Source organism: Magnolia sinica, chromosome 10 (genome assembly GCF_029962835.1).
Source record: "Magnolia sinica isolate HGM2019 chromosome 10, MsV1, whole genome shotgun sequence".
Lineage (NCBI taxonomy): Eukaryota > Viridiplantae > Streptophyta > Magnoliopsida > Magnoliales > Magnoliaceae > Magnolia > Magnolia sinica.
Window position 1 is genome coordinate 11,733,793 of NC_080582.1, and position 10,451 is coordinate 11,744,243.

Genomic DNA, 10,451 nt, shown 5'->3' on the forward strand with positions numbered 1-10,451 from the left:
CGGCTTTGATACCAATTGCCAAGTTCAAGCTAGAAGAAAGAGTTGGATTAATTTGAGGAAATCCACAGCCTCCAATACTCACTGATTGCAACTGTTTTCTATATCTTTTTCATTAACATGAAAGACATAAATACAATTGGAAATAACAACTGACCGGATTACAAGGACTCAACCCATAAAAGTAGCATAACTACCATGCTGATATTCAGCTAACAACCCATAAAAGTAGCATAACTACCACGCTGATATTCAGCTAACAACCCAACCTGAAGACCTATTCTTAAGCCAAAATACTTGGCTGTGAATCAACGGATTAAGAACAAGTCTTAACCTGATGCCCACGTACAATTATTGGACCCAAATAATCAAACTAACCAAACTCAACTGGACGCAATATGTAAATTTGAAGGATTAAGCATACATACTATAAACCGAATATCTTCCCGCAACCCACTTAGGAAACAACTGAGTTTGTAAGATTCAGCCAATCCGCTAAGTTGGTTTGAAAGAGCCTCAAATTGGCTCTTATAATCTTCCACTGTTGACGTTTGCTTTAGCTGAATAAGAGCTTCCATGGGATCTTCATAAGGTGATGATCCAAACCTTGTCTGAAGTGCACGTACAAATCCTTCCCAACTATTAATTCCCCCTGCAGCTTCAATGTCCTGGAACCAAACCAAGGCTTTCCCTTCCATATGGAAAGATGCCAATAGGACTCTGTGATGCGGATTGGTTTGATGGTAATTGAAGAATTGATTAACTTGATAGACCCACCCATTGGGGTCTTCTCCATTGAATTTAGGAAAATCCACCCGCACTGCGCGAGTCTAAATTCCCCCACTATCTTCAAAAAGAGGGTTAGTCACCTGTTGTTTAGACCCTTCTGGATCATCAGAATTATGCTTAGTCTTTACCTGCACCAATGTCTCCATATACGAGGCAACCACTTCTAATTGATGGGCCAGCCCTTCCACCACTTGTTGCAAAGAATTATGATTTTGCTGATACTGCTCTTGATTTTGTTTGACAACTGCCAACGATTCTGCAAGCTGGGAATATCTGGTACCTGTACCCTCAGCCATTAGAACAACCGGCTTTGACAGGTTGTTGCCAAGTTCAAGCTAGAAGAAAGAGTTGGATTAATTTGAGGAAATCCACAGCCTCCAATACTCACTGTTTGCAACTATTTTCTATATCTTTTTCATTAACATGAAAGACTTAAATACAACTGGAAATAACAACTAACTAGATTATAAGGACTCAACCCATAAAAGTAGCATAACTACCACGCTGATATTCAGCTAACAACCCATAAAAGTAGCATAACTACCATGCTGATATTCAGCTAATAACCCAACCTGAAGACCTATTCTTATTCCAAAATACTTGGCTGTGAATCAACGGATTAAGAACAAGTCTTAACCTGATGCCCACGTACAATTATTAGACCCAAATAATCAAACTAACCAAACTCAACTGGACTCTAGACTCTACTAGATTAAATAATAAGCAACCCACAACCGAATATCTTCCCGCAACCCACTTAGGAAACAACTAAGTTTGTAAGATTCAGCCAGACCACTAAGTTGGTTTGAAATAGACTCAAATTAGCTCTTATAATCTTCCACTGTTGACGTTTGCTTTAGCCGAATAAGAGCTTCCATGGGATCTTTATAAGGTGATGATCCAAACCTTGTCTGAAGTGCACGTACAAATCCTTCCCAACTATTAATTCCCCCTGCAGCTTCAATGTCCTAGAACCAAACCAAGGCTTTCCCTTCTATATGGAAAGATGCCAATAGGACTCTGTGATGCGGATTGGTTTGATGGTAATTGAAGAATTGATTAACTCGATAGACCCACCCACTAGGGTCTTCTCCATTGAATTTAGGAAAATCCACCCACACTCCGCGAGTTTGAATTCCCCCACTATCTTCAAAAAGACGGTTAGTCACCTGTCGTTTAGACCCTTCTGGATCATCAGAATTATGCTTAGTCTTCATCTGCACCAATGTCTCCACATGCGAGGCAACCACTTCTAATTGATGGGCCAACCCTTCCACCACTTGTTGCAAGGAATTATGATTTTGTTGATACTGCTCTTGATTTAGTTTGACAGCTGCCAACGATTCTGCAAGCTGGGAATATCTGGTACCTGTACCCTCAGCCATTAGAACAACCTGGCTTTAATACTAATTGTCAGGTTCAAGCTAGAAGAAAGAGTTGGATTAATTTGAGGAAATCCACAGCCTCCAATACTCACTGATTGCAACTGTTTTCTATATCTTTTTCATTAACATGAAAGACATAAATACAATTGGAAATAACAACTGACCGAATTACAAGGACTCAACCCATAAAAGTAGCATAACTACCACGCTGATATTCAGCTAACAACCCATAAAAGTAGCATAACTACCACGCTGATATTCAGCTAACAACCCAACCTGACGACCTATTCTTAAGCCAAAATACTTGGCTATGAATCAACGGATTAAGAACAAGTCTTAACCTGATGCCCACGTACAATTATTGGACCCAAATAATCAAACTAACCAAACTCAACTGGACTCTGGACTCTACTAGATTAAATAAGCATACGTACCATAAACCGAATATCTTCCCGCAACCCACTTAGGAAACAACTGAGTTTGTAAGATTCAGCCAATCCGCTAAGTTGGTTTGAAAGAGCCTCAAATTGGCTCTTATAATCTTCCACTGTTGACGTTTGCTTTAGCTGAATAAGAGCTTCCATGGGATCTTCATAAGGTGATGATCCAAACCTTGTCTGATGTGCACGTACAAATCCTTCCCAACTATTAATTCCCCCTGCAGCGTCATTGTCCTGGAACCAAACCAAGGCTTTCCCTTCCATATGGATAGATGCCAATAGGACTCTGTGATGCGGATTGGTTTGATGGTAATTGAAGAATTGATTAACTCGATAGACCCACCCACTGGGGTCTTCTCCATTGAATTTAGGAAAATCCACCCGCACTGCGCGAGTCTGAATTTCCCCACTATCTTCAAAAAGAGGGTTTTAGTCACCTGTCGTTTAGACCCTTCTGGATCATCAGAATTATGCTTAGTCTTCATCTGCACCAATGTCTCCACATGCGAGGCAACCACTTCTAATTGATGGGCCAGCCCTTCCACCACTTGTTGCAAGGAATTATGATTTTGCTGATACTGCTCTTGATTTTGTTTGACAGCTGCCAATGATTCTGCAAGCTGGGAATATCTGGTACCTGTACCCTCAGCCATTAGAACAACTTGGCTTTGATACCAATTGTCAGGTTCAAGCTAGAAGAAAGAGTTGGATTAATTTGAGGAAATCCACAGCCTCCAATACTCACTGATTGCAACTGTTTTCTATATCTTTTTCATTAACATGAAAGACATAAATACAATTGGAAATAACAACTGACCGAATTACAAGGACTCAACCCATAAAAGTAGCATAACTACCACGCTGATATTCAGCTAACAACCCAACCTGAAGACCTATTCTTAAGCCAAAATACTTGGTTGTGAATCAACGGATTAAGAACAAGTCTTAACCTGATGCCCACGTACAATTATTGGACCCAAATAATCAAACTAACCAAACTCAACTGGACTCTGGACTCTAATAGATTGAAGGATTAAGCATACGTACCATAAACCGAATATCTTCCCGCAACCCACTTAGGAAACAACTGAGTTTGTAAGATTCAGCCAATCCGCTAAGTTGGTTTGAAAGAGCCTCAAATTGGCTCTTATAATCTTCCACTGTTGACGTTTGCTTTAGCCGAATAAGAGCTTCCATGGGATCTTCATAAGGTGATGATCCAAACCTTGTCTGAAGTGCACGTACAAATCCTTCCCAACTATTAATTCCCCCTGCAGCTTCAATGTCCTGGAACCAAACCAAGGCTTTCCCTTCCATATGGAAAGATGCCAATAGGACTCTGTGATGCGGATTGGTTTGATGGTAATTGAAGAATTGATTAACTCGATAGACCCACCCACTGGGGTCTTCTCCATTGAATTTAGGAAAATCCACCCGCACTGCGCGAGTCTGAATTTCCCCACTATCTTCAAAAAGAGGGTTATTCACCTGTCGTTTAGACCCTTCTAGATCATCAAAATTATGCTTAGTCTTCATCTGCACCAATGTCTCCACATGCGAGGCAACCACTTCTAATTGATGGGCTAGTCCTTCCACCACTTGTTGCAAGGAATTATGATTTTGCTGATACTGCTCTTGATTTTGTTTGACAGCTGCCAATGATTCTGCAAGCTGGGAATATCTGGTACCTGTACCCTCAGCCATTAGAACAACTTGGCTTTGATACCAATTGTCAGGTTCAAGCTAGAAGAAAGAGTTGGATTAATTCGAGGAAATCCACAGCCTCCAATACTCACTGATTGCAACTATTTTCTATATCTTTTTCATTAACATGAAAGACTTAAATACAACTGGAAATAACAACTGACCGGATTACAAGGACTCAATCCATAAAAGTAGCATAACTACCACTCTGATATTCAGCTAACAACCTAACCTGAAGACCTATTCTTAAGCCAAAATACTTGGCTGTGAATCAACGGATTAAGAACAAGTCTTAACCTGATGCTCACGTACAATTATTAGACCCAAATAATCAAACTAACCAAACTCAACTGGACGCAATATGTAAATTTGAAGGATTAAGCATACGTACCATAAACCGAATATCTTCCAGCAACCCACTTAGGAAACAACTTAGTTTGTAAGATTAAGCCAATCCGCTAAGTTGGTTTGAAAGAGCCTCAAATTGGCTCTTATAATCTTCCACTGTTGACGTTTGCTTTAGCTGAATAAGAGCTTCCATGGGATCTTCATAAGGTGATGATCCAAACCTTGTCTGAAGTGCACGTACAAATCCTTCCCAACTATTAATTCCCCCTGCAGCTTCAATGTCCTGGAACCAAACCAAGGCTTTCCCTTCCATATGGAAAGATGCCAATAGGACTCTGTGATGCGGATTGGTTTGATGGTAATTGAAGAATTGATTAACTTGATAGACCCACCCATTGGGGTCTTCTCCATTGAATTTAGGAAAATCCACCCGCACTGCGCGAGTCTAAATTCCCCCACTATCTTCAAAAAGAGGGTTAGTCACCTGTTGTTTAGACCCTTCTGGATCATCAGAATTATGCTTAGTCTTCATCTGCACCAATGTCTCCACATGCGAGGCAACCACTTCTAATTGATGGGCCAACCCTTCCACCACTTGTTGCAAGGAATTATGATTTTGTTGATACTGCTCTTGATTTTGTTTGACAACTGCCAACGATTCTGCAAGCTGGGAATATCTGGTACCTGTACCCTCAGCCATTAGAACAACCGGCTTTGATACCAATTGCCAAGTTCAAGCTAGAAGAAAGAGTTGGATTAATTTGAGGAAATCCACAGCCTCCAATACTCACTGTTTGCAACTATTTTCTATATCTTTTTCATTAACATGAAAGACTTAAATACAACTGGAAATAACAACTGACCGGATTACAAGGACTCAATCCATAAAAGTAGCATAACTACTACGCTGATATTTAGCTAATAACCCATAAAAGTAGCATAACTACCACGCTGATATTCAGCTAACAACCTAACCTGAAGACCTATTCTTAAGCCAAAATACTTGGCTGTGAATCAACGGATTAAGAACAAGTCTTAACCTGATGCCCACGTACAATTATTAGACCCAAATAATCAAACTAACCAAACTCAACTGGACTCTAGACTCTACTAGATTAAATAATAAGCAACCCACAACTGGGCCCTTTATGCAGACCATGACCCAGCCCATGTGCACATGACAAGACTTAGAAACTTTTTGGAATCCCAAATCCATACAGTTAGGATTTCGAATCCCGAATTTCAGAAATAACCAGATTACACACCGGAAATTGTAAATGTGTAATCGGACCTGTGTCCCTGTTGCTCCAAACGAGCCAGCGTCGACCCGATTGATTTCATCATTGGATTAACGCACCTCCAGCGTTGCGAAGGGTGGCCGCTGTTCATGTCATCCACAAGCGGCCTCCAGAATCATCTCGTGATCCATACATGGTCTGCCGGACTTTCCGACATCCTCGTTCTCCCCTGTTTTCCGCCGGATGCTGGCCGCTGACGTGTGGCAGTGATGGAGGTCGGCAGCATCAGATTGAGTGGTCGTCGAACCTCCTGGGGTAAAGGAGGAGATGATGGTTGCGGTAGTGCTAGGGTTAGGGTTTCCCACCCTTTCACCCTTTTCACCTTTCTCCTTTTTTTTTTTTTTTTCTTTTTTTTTTTTCTAACTATTTGAACGGCCTGATGGCCTGATGGCCTAGGTTAGCTTGAGTTCGGTCCACCATTGCGTGGGGCTTATTCCAGTGTATGAATTGGGCCCCTTTTGTGAGCCCTGTTTCATGATTTTAGGACTGGCACACTCCTTGTGGACCACATCTCCAGGATGAGTGATCCAGTGGCCCATCGTTGTGGACCACGGGTTGGCTGTGTTGTTCGGATGGACCCTTTTGATATTGCTACATTACTTATGAACGGGTTCAACGCCTAATTGTGTTAAGCCATCCAACGGACCCATCAGCCATTTCATTCAGACGCAGATTAGATACTGACAGATTGACTAGTGACTCTGGTCCTGAAGTGACATCACTAGTCACTTTGGCTCATTTCATTCATACGCGGATTAGATACTGACGAGTTGGCCACTTCGCTTGAGGGTTGAAAAATCACCCCCGACCGTTGATGTCGGCCACTCTCTAACTCAGCCTCACTTGTCACTTTGGCTCCTGACCTAACCTCAAGTACCAACCTCGGCCTCAGGTACCGACATCGACCTCAATGGATCACAACACTTCAATGGTAGGATATGACAAAGAAGCAAATTTTCGGTGCTCCCACAAGATACTTAATCTTAGGGCTGGCCCATCAGGCCCAAGGGCTTAACCCGCTTCGGGTTAGATTTGAGCCGGCATATGTGGCTAGAGGGCCGAGCTAAGGCCTAAAAGTGAAGCCCATTTTTTAACGGGCTAGGCCTTAGTTGTGTATAAAGGCCCATAAAGCCCAAATTAAGTCATGCTCAGCCCAGCCATTTATGGTTTCCAAGAGAATATTCATAACTTACATGTACTCCTAAAAAAACAACATTTTTTAAATATGTAATTAGTAATATATATTAAATAACTTATTAGTAGCAATTAATATTTTTCTAAATAATTATTTTAATTATGATTTTAATAGTAATTAATATTTTTCTACAGTACTCTTACTATCAGTTAATATTCTCCTTAGATGACTATTCCAATTCGAGAGATATTAAATAGGTTCAACTCGGACTAGACCGGTCATTAACTTAGAGTTAGGCTTGGCCTTTCCATTTTAGTCCTGAACGGGTTTAGGTTTAAGTCTTATTATGCGGCCCAAGCTTGGATGAGCTTCCCCCAGTTTGAACCTTCAGTTGCGCACCTCGATGCAAGGATATGGGCGAAAAATCATTGAAATTCACGGCTCATGTCAATCACACTACAGGGAATGCATAGGTTTGTACGTTGGGCCATATCTTCGGTCAAACCTATGTAACTCAAGGAAGATAAAAAATTCAGCCCGATCTAAAATTATCAAGCCACGTGATGCGAGAATTTAAAAGTTTTATGTAGAGATGGGTATCGAGTCGGATTGAGTTAGGGTTGACCCGGCTTGATCCGATTTTGAAATAGGCCTAACCTGAGCTTGACCCAATTCAGTACCAAGTCCAACATGCCTTACCCAATTCAAGTCTGGGTCTAGCCTGGACTAATCCGAACCGAGTCCGACCTAGTAACTAATACCGAGCCGGGTCAGGTACAATAGATATCTACAGGCTTAAATCACAGCTCAAAACCTAAATTCACTTACTAGAACTGCAACCTCTCCATCAGCTATATCGTATTTCAAATTTGAAGCGTCATATTTGAGTTTATTATATATATATATATATATATATATATATATATATATATATATATATATATATATATATATATATACACACATACACACACGCACACATCACAGTGAGCCCACACACTCATCACAGTGGGCCCACCACTCATCTCAGTGGGTCTACGCCCACCGTCTAGGCGGACGCAACACCTCGTGAAACCCCCGGAGCCCAAGTTTTACTTTGATCTAAACTTTGATGGCCCATGAAAAATGAAAACATTTTCCTCCCTTGATTTGCATTTCTCTTTGCTATGGCCCAACAGAATTTCAGATCAGGGTGAAAGTTTGTCCCATAGGGTGTCATGGAATTCCGCATCACATGGACCGTTCAGATTAGACACCCATGACACGTGTGCAAAGGTGCGCACGTGCATAGGTGCGCAGGGGAGCATGACTCTATATATATATATATATATATATATATATATATATATATATATATATATATATATATATATATTATATATATATGTGTGTGTGTGTGTGTGAGTCCAATTTCAGATAGGATGGAGTCAAATTATTGGGTGACTCGAGCTTGAGTCCCAACTTGATTCAGATTGACTCACCCACTCAGTTTGAATCAAGCCGGACGAGTAGAGTTTGCCAAGTCAAGTCGTACCATGCCCAACACTAGTTTTATTTCCAATGTTGTGGCCCATTTAAGTTTTATGTGTGACTGATCAAACCTAAATATAATGATTACCACCTTATGGACGGAGTGGATTTCACGTATACATCATGGGGGGGCCAAAAGACCTAAGGTGTTTTACATGCTAGCTAAATCATATTGCATGGAGTATTCCAGTTCCGTGATGCAGGGGGTTGGAAGAAAGACACCAGTGGGGCCCACAATCTTGGTGATCTCTACTGAGTATGAGCTATAAATCTGCATGGAATGATTACAACAATTGATCTATCTGTAGTCGCCCACAGAAAGACGACCCTGGCCGTCCGATCAATTGTCAATTTCAATCGGGCAAATCCGACTTCCAAACTCAATCACCTGGGGTTGTCGGTGCGTCTCAAGCCATCCGATCAATAAGCAGAGCCAACGGTGAAGATTGATTGCAATAGAAAGGCTATTATGTCGGACCTGGATGATGTTTGCATGTGTAATCTGGGTACGTGGAGCTGCGCATATCAACGGTACATCACAAATCTCGAACACGTGTGATGATTTGGGACCGTGTTCCACGCTCTAGGGACGTGCCATAGCAAGCTATGTAACACAGCACTCCAATGCGAGCCCAGTAAGCTGTGGGGCCCACCATGATGACGTATGTGTCTTATCCACACCGTCCATCTGTTTTTCTGGATCATTTTAGCATTCGTGCCCGAAAGTGAAAGAATGTCTAAGGCTCAAGTGGACCACACCACAGGAAAAGAGTGGGAAATGAACGCCTGTTGATGAAAAGTTTTTGGAGGTCACGGAAGTTTTGGATCAAGGTAATATTTGTGTCTTCCCTTCATCCCATGTCTGTATGACCTTATCCACAGAGTGGATGAGAAATAGACATCACTGCGGGCCCTACGAACGTTTCAACGGTGGTGGATGTCATTATCACATTGTTTCCTGTAGTGTGGTCCACTTGAGCTTTGGATACGCTTCGATTTTGGGTTCATGTCCTAAAATGAGCTTGAGAAATGGATGAACCACGTGTATAAGAACATACATCATGGTGGGCCTCACAAAGTTAGCCGTGCCAAGCTCTATGCACGCATGGAGCTGGGCATCTAGTCGAGTTTGACCGAGTTAGAGTTGACCTGACTTGATCCGGTTTTGAAATAGACCTTACTCGTAGGGTGTACGTGAACTGAGCTAGCTTGGTTAGCTTGCTCGACTCGACTCAAAAAAGCTAGATTCAACTCGGTTCAAAGCTAAGTTCCAGCAAGCACCGGCTCGACTCGACTCAGATCGAATCCAGCTCAAATCAAACTTGGATCGAACCAGTTCGATGACTCAGTTACTTTGCCATTGATGTTGCTCACTAAGTGTTTGATAAAATGATTCAACGAAGTGTGGCTTATGGCAAGAAAGGTATGTACATGAAACAAATACCTTTTTTTTTCTTAATTTTTCTTGGTTTTTATGTTGCTTAGAAGGTGTTTGATAAAATACCTATAAAACCATTGCTTCTGTTTCACATACAGAGGAATTTTGAAGGTACAATCCAGGTGTTTGTAAAAATGCCTCAATGGCGAACTCAACTCAACCTTGGCTCGAACTCGACCCGAGCTGGCCTGAGCTGCTAACTGAAACGATCCGAGTTGGCGAGTCAGGCTCGAGGACCGAGCCGAGTTCGAGTTGAGGTTAGCCAGTGGCTGAGTTCGGCTACACCCCTGCTTACCTGACTCGGTACCGAGTCCTGCATGCCTGACTGATCGATTTTTGACCGAGTCTGGTGTGAATCGGCCTGACCGAGTCCCGGTTTTAAGGTCT